Below are 12808 nucleotides of genomic sequence, written 5' to 3'. Positions count from 1 at the left end.
TGAGTTTTTATACAGTATCCACCCTCTGCATTATTTTCTTCTCCTCCTCTTATGGTATGAAGTTCAGAACTTAGGGCCCTGCACATGCTAGCCAAGTACTGTGCAACTGAGCTTAAACCCCAGCCCTTTTCTGATACAGGGTGTCACTAAGTTGCCCAGGCTGGCCTCAAACTTTCAATCCTCCTGCCTCAGCCTCACAAGTAGCTGAGATTACAGGTATGTGTCACCATGCCCAGCTGTATTTTCTTCTTAAAAGAGGAATAAGATGATCATAATGCAAGGTGTGGATCTTGCATGTTAGGATGAAACCGTTTCCATAGAAATTCCAGTATGAGGTTCTGTGGTACCTCCTGACCTAGTCACTTCTGCTTCTCTGTCTTCCTCCTCTCTTTCTGTGATTACTACAGCATCTACCTCAGCTATCTCTTCAACCATGGTGAAATCCACTCCACTGGGCTATTGTTGGTCCATGGCTTCCAGCCTAAGGCAGTACTGTTCTGTCTCCTGTTTCTTTAGGAGGTGGTGCCAGTATTCCTGGGCTCTTTGATTGGCCTCCTGGAGTTGCTGCTATAGTACCTCTTTCACTGCCCTCCTTACTTTCCTCCACACTATTTGTCATCTCCCATTCTTGGTTTCTTTGTCAATGGTGACTTCTCTGCTTCTTCCTTTTCCTCCTCAGTTACAGTCTCCTCTGCAACCTGACCAGCAGGTACAGTTAGAATTTGCTGTCCATCTTGCACAGCTACAATAAGTGGCTGGCCCAGGCCTGCAGAGGGGATGGTGGCTTGGAAGTTACCCAGAGGGACCCCATCAGTCACTATGGTGATGACTCTCTGGCCTTCACTCCCCACCACTTGATGGACTAATGAGTCAACAAAATCTCCCTCTGTGATTTCCTCTGGATTGACTGAGATTGTTTGGTGTTGGCTGAAGAAACAAGGCTGGCATGGCTAAGAACCCCTCTGGAGGTGAAGATGAATGGATCAGCCACCGTCACAGGGTTGGTTATGGGGTTGGCTCTCTCAGAGTTGGCAGTGACCTGTCTGAATTGCTTCCTGGAGGATGACCAGAATCTTAGTGTTGTTCTTTTCCAGAGCTATGTCAAAGGCTGATTTATTAAACTTGCTGAAAGTGTGAACATCAGCCCTGTACTCGATAAGCAGCTTGACAATGTCCCAGTGGTGGTGCTCTGTGGCCCAGTGCAAAGCTGTCTTCTTCAGCATGTCCTTGGCATTCACATCTGCACCATTCCTAACAAGCAGCTCCATGATGTGCGCGTGTCCACTGGCTGTGGCCATGTGCAGAGGGGTCCTATCCACTTTAGTGAGGGCGTCCCTACTGACGTCAGCACGAAGCAGCACTTCTGCAATGGAGTAGTGCCCGTGCTGGGCTGCAAGGTGCAGTGGGGAGGTTCCAGGCCAGTCTGTGGTGAATGGGGCACCATTTGCCATCAACTTCTCCACTTCATCATCTTGGCCTTTTCTTGTTGCTTCCAGCAGCCTCTTCCCCAAGTCCACCAGAGTCATCTTCATGCATAGGAACAGAGGGTTTCAGGAAGTTTTCCATTCGAACAAGGTGATGAACTTCTGAAGCTCATTTCTTATGTACCGAGGGTCTCTTGTAATGGAAAAGTGTCTTCTGAAGTAATTTTCTGTCTTTACCTGAGTCCTTGTTGAATGTGTGTTGCAGTTCCTGGGGACTTCATTTCCATGCATTTCCTTCACTTTTCCTGCCACCCTGTGGTGTTTAATAAGCATTGTGACTCTAGCCACTACTTTGGGGCTGTCATTTCCAAATCTCTTTACTGTGTTCAAGATAATTTATAATTTATAATTTTTGGATAGTTACATTTGGGTGCACATGTATATCATACTCAACTAAAGGGTATCCACTTTTTAGCCACTCCTGCAACCCTCCCCATCAACCAGAAACCATAGTCCAGGTGCAGATAGTCATATTTCTCCTTTTGAATTTTTCTCATTGCATAATGCCTCTGTTTGCTTAAGTCAGACACTTGAAATTCATCTTAATTTCTTATTTCTTTCCCTTTACTGCTTGTTTTGTTAAATCAAAGTCCTTTTGTATTTACTTCCTTAATGCTCCATCCATCAGTCCTCTTATCACTTTGGGCCTCAATTATTGTCATAACCTCTTTTTTAAAAATTAATTTTATTGGTACATTTAAGGTATACAATATAATGACATTCATCATTGGAAATTTGCACCTTTACATAATTCATCTTGGTTCTTATTTTTTCCTCATTTCCCTGCCCTCCCTTCAACCACCTCCACCCCTCCCTATCTACAAAGACTTTGTTTCCATTTTTTCTTTTTCTCATATTAATTCCATTCCCTTCTTTCTTTTTCTCTACCCCTTCTACTTCCCCTCCCCCTTTGCACCTTTTTCTTCATATTTCACATGATCTATTATACCCTTTAGTCCTTATTTACACTTTCAGTTTCTCACACTGGAGAAAATGTTCAGTATTTACACGTGTGTCTTATTTATTTCACTTAAGTGTATCACCTTATTGTGCGTCCATTTAGCTATAAATGTCTCTAGTTTCTCATTCTTTATGGCTGTGTACTACTCCATTTTAGAAAAAAACCCATATAACCTTTTAATGGGTCTACTTGTCCTCAGTTATGTACTTGAATTATTTTTTTTCTTTTTCTTTCTTTCTCTCTCTGTGTGTGTGTGTGTGTGTGTGTGTGTGTGTGTGTGTGTGTGTATGCATATGCATGCATGCAGTACTGGGGATTGAACACTGGGCCTTTGCACTTAGCTATGTTCTTAGCTCTTTGAAAAATTTATTTTGAGACAGGATCTCATTAAGCTGCCCAGGTGAGACTCAAAGTTGGGATCCTTCTGCCTTGGCATCCCAAGTGTTGGGATCATAGATGGATGTCATTGTGCTTGGTTTTGAATAATTTTTCAAAATTACTGGACTATATCATTTTTCTGTTTAAATGCCATCAGTAGCACTCAGTACTTTTAGGAAAACGCCAAACTCCTCCCCATAGTTAAAGGCTTGCAAGCTCTTGCCCTTGCCTGACCTACTCTTGCTTTGTGCTACTGCCTCTTTTTTTATGCTCTTATGGGTACTGCCCTTCTCCTCAGTGTAATCTTGAGGCCTTGTAGGATTCCATTGAAGTGGTTGACCATTTTATTCCTTATGTCAGAAACTTGGGACATAACTGATTTTATGAAACTTGTTACATTTTGTTGAAGGGGCTTGCTGAATTTCGAAGTTTCCTTTGAGAAGGAATTAAATGAGTTATGCGTTAAGCTTAAAGTGGAAGACAAAACTTAATTCCAACCACTTCTAATGTAGCATTGTGTGAAAAATATTTTAAAGAAATTCATACCTTAAATTATAATTTGCATAGTTCTTACCCTAAAGAAAGGGCTTTCTTACATGTCACTTCATTTATTTATTGCCTGGGCTTTTTCTCCATTGCCCAGGCAGGTCCTGAACTGCTAGGCATAAGCAGTCCCCCAGCCTCCGCTGTCCAAATACCTGGGACTATAGGTGCCTACCATTGGTATCATTTACAGTTAAGGAAGTTGTGACTTCTATAGGTTATGGTTGGGCTACATGATTATCAGTTTTATAGCCTCTAATTTGAACTTTTGAGCATCTTTTTAGCTGGGAAAATATTTGTACTTATAAAGCAGTTGTCTTGAAAGTAGAATCCTTCCTTTTTTTTTTTTTTCTTGAAACTATTTCCTGAGATGGAATGGAAGGAGAAGTAAAAAGAATTAAGTTGCACTATGTATATGTACCAGTTCCCCATGATGATTGTATTCATTATTTATCACAAACATATGTTAATTAAAAACTATTTTCTGCATTTTTTTTCTTTTTTCTTTTGGGTACTGGGATTGAACTTGGGACCTTGTGCCTGAGAAGCAGGTGGTGGCACATCTGCATTTTTTTTTTTTTTTTGGTATGTTCTCTTAGGATCTTGATGGTGTCTCCTACCTATGTCCTCAGAAATCCTGTGAAGTCATTTTTGGAGAAGAATTCCATTTATAGTCATGATAGCTAAACTAGAATTCTGATGTTTCATTCAAATTAAACAAATGAACCTCAAAGAAAAAACTTGCTAACCCCAAGCATAACTCAAATGGTCAGCTTGCCATAGTTCTGAGCACCTGCCCAGCCTGGTGACAACCATACAGAAACTCTGGGTGTTTTCACTGGCACAGATTCAGAGTGACAACTCTGGCACACCCAAGAATTATACAGAACTGTCACACAGAAGAGCGCAGGTCAGAGCCACTGTGATGGAGGAAAGTAGTGCAGTCAGATGTCCGTGTGCCAGATATATCTTTTTGCTGACGTTTCTTTATTGACTGCAAAAGTAATTCCTCACCTTGCATATAGGAACCAGAAGTAAGGTGCTGAGGAGATGATTTGCTTTATGCCCAAGTTAAGTCTTTTCTTCATTTCACTATTTTTTTCTTTCTTTTATTTATTTATTTTTTTGGTGGCACTGGGGGTTGAACTCAAGATCTTCATACTGAGCTATATCCCCAGCACATTTTTTCATTTTTTTGTTTTCAGACATGATGATACTAAGTTGCTAAATTGACCAGACTGGGCTCAAACTTGGGATTCTTCTGCCTCAGCCTCCAAGAGTGCTGGGATTACAGGCATTTGCCACCATGCCCAACATCACTAATTTTTAATTGCAGGGATAAATGGGAGCTATTGTTTTGAATCAGTGTGTGTGATCCAAAGTAGTACTTCTAACTCCCTTTTTTTCTCTCTGGAGAAATAAAAATCTTGCGGTCTTTGAAAATTTTGTTACTTGCCTCAAAGTGTAGTTTACCTTTTATGGTGGGTGAGCATCCTTAATATGGTGAACCCTTGATTTAATGAACTTGATCAGTTCCCATGGGCTGGTTGTGACTCCATTTGGTTGTATGTAAGTCAGTACAACTGAGATTTGGATATTTACCTGGATACATGCTATAGATAACCAGAGGCAGATGAATCTCCCACTAACCTAACCGAAGTCGTTCATATGTTAGGCTGGTCATAACTTGAAGGTCCACTGTACTCAGAATATAAAGTCATGCTTCTGTATTTATCTACCATCCAAGATTTTGTCAGGCTTTATTTTGATTTTTTAAAAATCTTTATTTGTTTTTGTAGGAGTTCTTTTTTGTTTTGTTTTGTTTTTTGAGACAGGGTCTCATTATGTAATTGAGACTGACCTGGAACTCATTATGTAGTCCAGGCTGGTCTGGAACTCATAGTGATCCTCCTGCCTAAGCCTCCTGAGTGCTAGGATTAAAGGTGTGCGCCACCATGCCCGGCTTTGTTTTTGTGACCCTGGGGATAGAACCCAGTGCTTTTGCACTGAGCCTTATCCAGCCTTTGTTATTTTTCTGAGACTAAGTCTTGTAAATTGCCCTGGCTTGGTTTAAACTTGCGAACTTTTCAGCCTCCTCGGTAGCAGGGATTACAGGTGTGTGCCATCATGCCCAACTTGAATATGGTTTTTAAAAAATAATTGCTAATCATGCCTCTCTGGACTTTTGATATGTTCCTCTTTTTTTTTTGTACCGGGGATTGAACTCAGGATCTTGCACTTGCAAGGCAGGCAGATAGTTTCTCTTAGTGAGGGGGACTGTGCTGCCTTCTTCAATCCTCCCCTTTAAACTTATTATAGAGTTTTGTTGCTGTTGTTATTAAAGAGTTTAAAATTCAGTTCAACAGGCTGGAGGTACAACTCAGTAGCGGAATGTTTGCCCAGCATATACAAATCTCTGAGGCCCTAGTTGATTCCCAGCACCCTCATAGTAGATACAGAATAAGCTCGAGGTATACCTTAATTAGTTCAATATAAGTGAAAGGTCTAAATCAATGGTGAAAGTAAGGGAAAGGTGAATTGGCCACCTTGTGCCTGTTGTTTTGGGAGAGTGTAAATTGCTTTAACAGAGTTCTGAAGAGTGCAGAAAACCAAAATATAATTTTGTGTGACATGCTTAGATTGGATCCTAAAACCAATTCTGAGATAGGTGTTTTTAAAATAGAAAACTGTTACTCATTAAATGGAGATACGAATTGACTTTTCTTGGAAGGTAAGTTTTAATGCCTCGTGGAGTGAGTCTGGTGATTTTTTTTCTTTCTTTTCTTCTCTTCATCCCTCCCCTCTTCTCCCTGTCTCGCCTCTTCTTTTTTTAGGCTGGGGATTGAGGTCAGGGCTTGCTTATACTTCATGCTAAGCATGTCGCTGTATCCCTGAGTGACACCCCCAGCCCTTGGTTACTTTCTTTTTTTTGGTACCGGGGATCAAACTCGGGACATTGCACTTGTGAGGCAGGTGGCAGAACCACTGAGCTAAATCCCTGGCCCCCTTGGTGACTATTTTAAATAGTCAAAACCTTTTCATCTTGCTTCATGATCTTTGTCATTAGTTTTGATTTCATGTTACAATTTCAAATGACTTCATCCCACAGGATTCACGTTTATTAATAATTTAAGGAAGGGCATTCCACAAAGTTATTTGATGTTTTAGTTCAATTAGGTCAGAGAGTTGCCATCATCTGTATTTAATAATGTAACTCATGAAGTTTGGCAGTACTTCCAATACTATAATTGTTAACTGTAATACTAAACTCGCCTGAAAAGTAAGCTGTTTTGTAGGAAAGAATAAATGACAGTTGTATGAAGTTTTAGTTGTGTTAATAACTTTCTTTCTGCTTAAAGAATATTCAGTTTAAAATAACCTAGAACTGGTAGAGGGGAACTGCTTTTAAATAAGATAAGATTATTTGGCATATTTTGATTTTGAATCAAAACATATTTAAATGTGAGATCATATGGTGTTAACATATGAGTCACAGTAGAGCCTACACAGTAAATTCTTGTTAAATTTTCTTTGTTTCGTCTTGCTTTGTGGTGGTAGGGCTTGAACCCAGTGCCTCATGCATGCTAGGCAAGCACTCTACCACTGAGATGTATCTCCACTCCTTTACATTTTTTAAAAGTTTCAAACAGAGGATAAAAGTGGAGAAAGGTCAGATAGAACAGGTAATAGATTCTTATTTGTATTTTTATGTATAATTTATACATAAACATCAAATCCAGTGTTAGTAAATACTTTTTTATTTAAAATCTTTATTTTTGACACTTCTTACGTGCTTCTGGTACACAGGCTATTTGTATGGGGAGCAAAGGCAAACAGACCAATTTTTCCCACATTTAGTTGTTGCCTGAATAAAAATGGTTATGTTTCAAAGCATAATTAAAAAGTAAAGTAAAAGATACCACTTTATTGGTCTGGAAACAGTAGTTATTTGGAGAGGGATGTGGTTTGTCTGCAATTGTCTTTTTTTACTTCCCCTTACAGATATATAGCATTTTAAGATAAGCCTTCTTGGAGGAATACACTCTTTCCAAACAGTTTTTTTCAACAAAGCATGGAACACTAAACTGTAACTCTTTCACAGGTTTTGTTTTCAAATGAGTGTTGAGACCATCTTAAAAAATCTTTGATTTGGAATTTCAGAATTGTAAGGAATTATAGATTTATATATAAATATTTTCTTTTGTTTTCTATTTCACAAAAAACTTCTTAAGGTATATTTTCTCTAATTCTTAGGGCACTTACTATGTGTGGGATTCTACTTACTGGTCTACTTTAGGTTAAACAGGCCTCCTTTGCTGGCTGTTTGAGTAGCAGAGAGGGTAATGTAGTGAAAATAGCATTATCCAAATACATTTTTGGACAAATTGCTTTTTATCCTTTTGGATTGCTTCCTTGGGCTCTGCATCCAAAATTTATTGGTTCAAAGGTATGGACAACTTTTTTTACATATTGTCAAATTATTCTTTAGAAAACTGGAAGTAGTTTACTTGTCACCAGCAGTGAATTAGCTCCCTGAGAGACCTGCTAATGTTAGGTTTTGTTGTTATTAATATTTGATAATTTGATAAATGGCAGTGGTATTTTAAAAATTAGTTTAAAATCATATTTTATTGCATATGTCTATGTGCTTTCTTGAGCCTTTTAGCAGCAAATGGCTTGCCAATGACATATAATAAGATCCAGAAATATAAGAGGACATTTACTAGTGAATGTATTAGAGTAAAACTTTGTTACGTAGAAGAGAATACTGGGAAAGCCTTTGAGTCTCACCTGACACACATTGTCAGGTAGGGTATACCTTGTTCCCTTTCTTCTGCTTTCTCAGCCCAGGTGTTAATTGAGGTTTCTTTGGGGGATTGAGAGTGGGGATGAGAATTTACCATCTGGAGACCTGGCTGTGAAGACTTCATGCCCCTTCCAAGTAGCATCTTGTCCTGCAGAGGCTTAGGTCTGCAAGAGCATGGGTATCTTGGTCTCCCTCAATGTTGTCACTTTACCTGACCCTCCTCTAAACCTAGGGTATTTCTGTTGAAAATATCTTTAATTAGTCAACTTACTATTTTTGGTGTGTGTGTGTATGTGTGTGTACATATGCATATATGTGTGTGTGTGTGTTTTAAATTTTATATTTGCTTTTATCTTTGAAAGAACACACAAATCATTTGTTGAACACAAACTAGGTACTAAGAGTCATGCAGGAAACAAATGAATTTGACTAATTTCATGTTCTAGAGAGGTTACGAGAGACAAAATTATATGTACATGAATAATTCTAAAGTACTATGCTATAAATACTAAACACAATATAAACAAGATACAGGATTTTAGAGAAATGTAAAATTGTTGTCAGTGAGTCAAGTGTTCTTTTGCTTGATTCAGGTAGAAATCATGAATTGACAAAATGCAGCTCTCTTGGCCCTGATGCCACTGGATGATGCCAGAGAATACTGGATGCTGTTGGTTGACACAGCTGTTGGTCTCTACCACTGCTATTCAATATGAGCTTGTGCTGGACACTGTCTTTGTTGCTGATTTCTGGAGCTCTGTAGGGTAAATGCCCTAAAGAATCCTGAGTAGATTTACAGGTCTTTCTGAGCCCACAGTACCTGAGAATTAAATCAAGAGCAAATTTTTAGGACCACCAGAGCAAGTGTATTTTAACAGGACCTGTGTGGCAGCACGAGGAAGTCAGTACACCAGAGGGAACCCTTGGAGACTAACCAGAGAAGCCAGAGGGGAGGGCTGCTTTTATAGCAGCTGCAGGCCAGTGATCAGTCCAATTATGTCCTGCTTATGGGTCCATATGCAAGCTTGTGATTGGTTCAAGTGGTGGGGGGTTTCTAGGGCAGCTGCAACTGTCATGGCCAGGATTCAAAGAAAGGGTGGGGGATATAAGCCATTTGATTGACCATTATCATATCTCTATGATAAATGGTAGGGCTGAAACCAGGGAATCTTCAGAGGGGCTAGATGTATTTATCACAGTTTATTAGGGTTTAGGGAGGTTAGGAATGTTAAAAACGGTCCCAGATCCTTCCTTCTCTGATCTTAGCTACCTTAGGGTGCCCTTAAACCTTCTTTAAAGAGATAGCAGCAGCATCTGCAGTGGGAGTAGGGTACCATGGTTGACACTTGAGCTGCACCTCTTGCCTAGAGAGATGCCAGCAACCTCTCCAGTGTCAGAGGACACTAAGGCAAGAGGCAAGTTGTTCATTCTGGGAAGGTGGGTGGTGAAGGGGAGCTAAGGGAGATGAGAGGGAGGGGTGTGAGTCCCCAACACCCACCCACACATACTGCACAGGGGAGACTCAGGTGCGTTTCCTGTCTCAGAGTGACATCTGTCTGATCAAGGAAGGCTGCATGAAGGTAACTTTTGTAAAAGATGAAAGATTATACAATCTGCAGAGATACCTGAGTGTATGAAAGTAGCTTTTGAGTTAGTCAGGCCTTAAAGGATTGGTAGATTCTTGAGCAGAGTATACCCAGGTGATGGTACAAGGCCTGGGCAAGGGCTTAGGGGCAGTTCTAATACTGGGTATTTCTACTGTGCTTTACTTTGTATTTTCTGTTACCCTTTTTTATCTGTTCAATAATTGCATGGTGTGTCCTTTATGATCCCTGTATTTTATTAATAAGTTTTGTCTTATACTGCCCCCCCCCGAAGTGATTCAGTATGTTTTAGATGGTCTGCTGATGTCCATAAATAGTAGGGCTGTATTTAAACTTAAGTCTCTGGCTTAGGCCCCTGGTTCTTTATACTTCACACAGGGCTTTATTAGTGTACATTATGAGTTTGGGTTGGGTGCAGCGCAGGATGCCTAATGGAAAGCTGTAGAAGGTAGTGGTGGAGCTGGGCCTGGCAGATCTGAATGTCAACAAATTTGGACATTACTTAATAGGTCATGGAAAGAGATTAGGCTTTCTGGAGATTTCTGCAGAAACAGCAGGGATACAAATTACTGAGTTTCTGGCTGAAAGCTGAGTGGGATTTGAGGTACAGCAGTGGAATAGGAATGATAGAATAGCTGTGAAGAATTCCAGAGAAGAGACTGTGGAGGATTCCAGCAAATGATAGGTGGTGTGAACAATGATGAACCCTGGAACAGGGAGGATTTCTGTGTCTGGAGCCTGCATCTGAGTAGTTTTTGATCAGAGAGCCTACTTTGTTTTTTTGTACAGGTTTCTCCTAGTTATGTTGAACGTCCTGAATGGAGCCATTGACATGACCTGGGGCATGAGTAGAAGTTGCCAGGGAAAGGCTTGCTCAGATTTTAGCTCTGTAGAGTAATAAGGCCAGCAGAACTGAAGGGGGTGATGCCAAACAGGTGATTGGATGCAACCTGGGAGCCTGAGAATGAAGGTGATGCCAGAGGTAGAGCTGTGGAAAGACCCTATGTCTCCAGGGAAACACGGCATAATGAGAGAAAACCGGAAAGTTTGCCTTGAGCAGACCTTGAGACATTCCTGCATAGTTTTTATTTCCATCAAAGTTTTTATTTCCATCATATTTAAAATATCTTTTTTGCATTTACATTTTTCTAGTTAGATTCTCATCTTTCCAAAAGTCAGAATTATATATTTACTAACATTGCTTTAAGTATTTCCAAATTGTAGCCTTAACACTTGTCTTTTTTACTTTAACTTAATATAACCTCTTAGACTTTTGCACTTGTAAGCCAGTCTGCAAGTCTTGCATTCTAGCATGAAAGATTGCGAGAATAGCTTAGAATTATTTCAATTAGTTTTGATATTCGAAATTTAAATGCAAATTATTGACAGTAGTGGAAAACCTGTTCCACAAGCCGGTGATGTTATCTTGTATATCAGCCTTCACAGAATTTAGTGACTGAAGCAGCTACTTGATTTACATTTCATAGTACAAACAGCCACTTCTTTTAATTATAGGCTCTATTCTTACAGAAAAATCATCTAGAAAAGCTGCTAGAAAACTAACATAAGTAAAATTAAATTTTCTATTGCCTAGGCCTAAGGTGGAATATTCTACAGTTAGGAACCATCATTTGTTTTTGCATACTCAGCTATGTGAGATTTAACAGGAAAGATGGAATCAGCTTGTTGAGCTCCAAAAACAGAGTACTAGTCCTAATTGAGACAATAGCTGGCTGGTTTAACCTAAGTTTCCTGTCACACAGTGAGGAGGGAGACTGAGGTAAGATAGTAAAATAGTAAAGCACTTTTGGAAACACTAATATGTTAAACACTATTGTTATTGATAGGTTGGCTCCATGCCTGTAAGCGGGTGTTTTCATTGACTGTTTTGCTTGTAATCTTTCAAGACTCAGATCCTGAATTGATCTGGTGATTGAAGATCAGCTGAAGGTGCTGAAAGTGCATTGAGGAAGAACCACTAAAAGCAGGGAGTGGGTAGGCATTGATAGTTGTGCAAGAGGAGGGTATCTGCTCTTTCTTGTGCCTGAAGGCATTCCTACCCTTGTAGTAATTGTGTCTTTTAACATTTGTTTTGTTTCACTTATAAGGTCTATATTAAAACAAATATTAGGGCATTAGGCAGTGTTTTCAGCACACTTGTCTGCTGTTGTGCTTCCTGGGAGGAACTGAAGCAGTGGTTTACTGACTCATGAACTTGATTTCTAAAGATTATGGGCAGGGGAGGAAAAGGGAAGTCCAACTGAAGCATTTTTTCAGAGATTGAGAAACTGAAGCTCTGCAGTTTTAAATCTCTTGCTAGCAGATCAGACAAAAAGAGACTTGAAAATAGTAAAAGTCAGGCATCATAAAAGAGCAATGTAAGCTTTTGGATTTGACTTCAAAGCATGATTTTCTGTTACAATGTTCATTTGTTATATGTATGCTATTACAATTAGTTTCATATATGTGATAGGTTTTTTTTTGTGTGTCTCATTTGGAAACAAATTTTGAGCCACTTAAAAGGAAGATTGTTACTTTTTAGGAAAAAAAAAACTGGTAAAAGCAGTACTTAATCCAATTAATCTGTCTTCTTCCTCTCATTCATCATGATGACTTTGGGTGACTGGTGGCAGCTGAGAATGGGTAATGGAAAAATATCAAGGCTGTGTAATCCCTATTATTTATGGTCACTTAAGAGTATAAATTAATCATTGGTCACTAATCTTTGGATAATTGCTCTATTGAGCTGGAAATATCCTTTTTTTGGAAAGCAAATCAGTAAGTGAGAAGAACTGTCAAAATTGATCAGCTTTTCTAAGTCTAATATTAAGTGAACAGAAACAAGTTCCATCAACTTTTTCCTCCCTGCACTGTAGCGTGATCCTTTGCTAACTTTGGGGTCTATGTGTGGAACAGCAGGAAAAACACTTTTTCTTCCCTTTTCTTCTTTTTTCATGGTACTTGGGATTAAATCCGGGGCCTTGTACATACTTAGGCAAGTGCTATGCCACTGAGCTAACACCCCAGCACT

General features: G+C 39.5%; 1 pseudogene; it reads right to left on the bottom strand.

The window, feature by feature from the left end:
• Positions 1-297: 297 nt before the first annotated feature.
• On the bottom strand, positions 298-1526 carry LOC104866451 (annotated as a pseudogene).
• Between the last annotated feature and the right edge of the window lie 11282 nt (positions 1527-12808).

This window comes from Fukomys damarensis, unplaced genomic scaffold (genome assembly GCF_012274545.1).
Source record: "Fukomys damarensis isolate Sample0158 unplaced genomic scaffold, DMR_v1.0_HiC HiC_scaffold_14, whole genome shotgun sequence".
Classification (NCBI taxonomy): Eukaryota; Metazoa; Chordata; class Mammalia; order Rodentia; family Bathyergidae; genus Fukomys; species Fukomys damarensis.
Note: the sequence above shows the minus strand (reverse complement) of the source record. Positions and strands in the feature narration are given on the sequence as shown.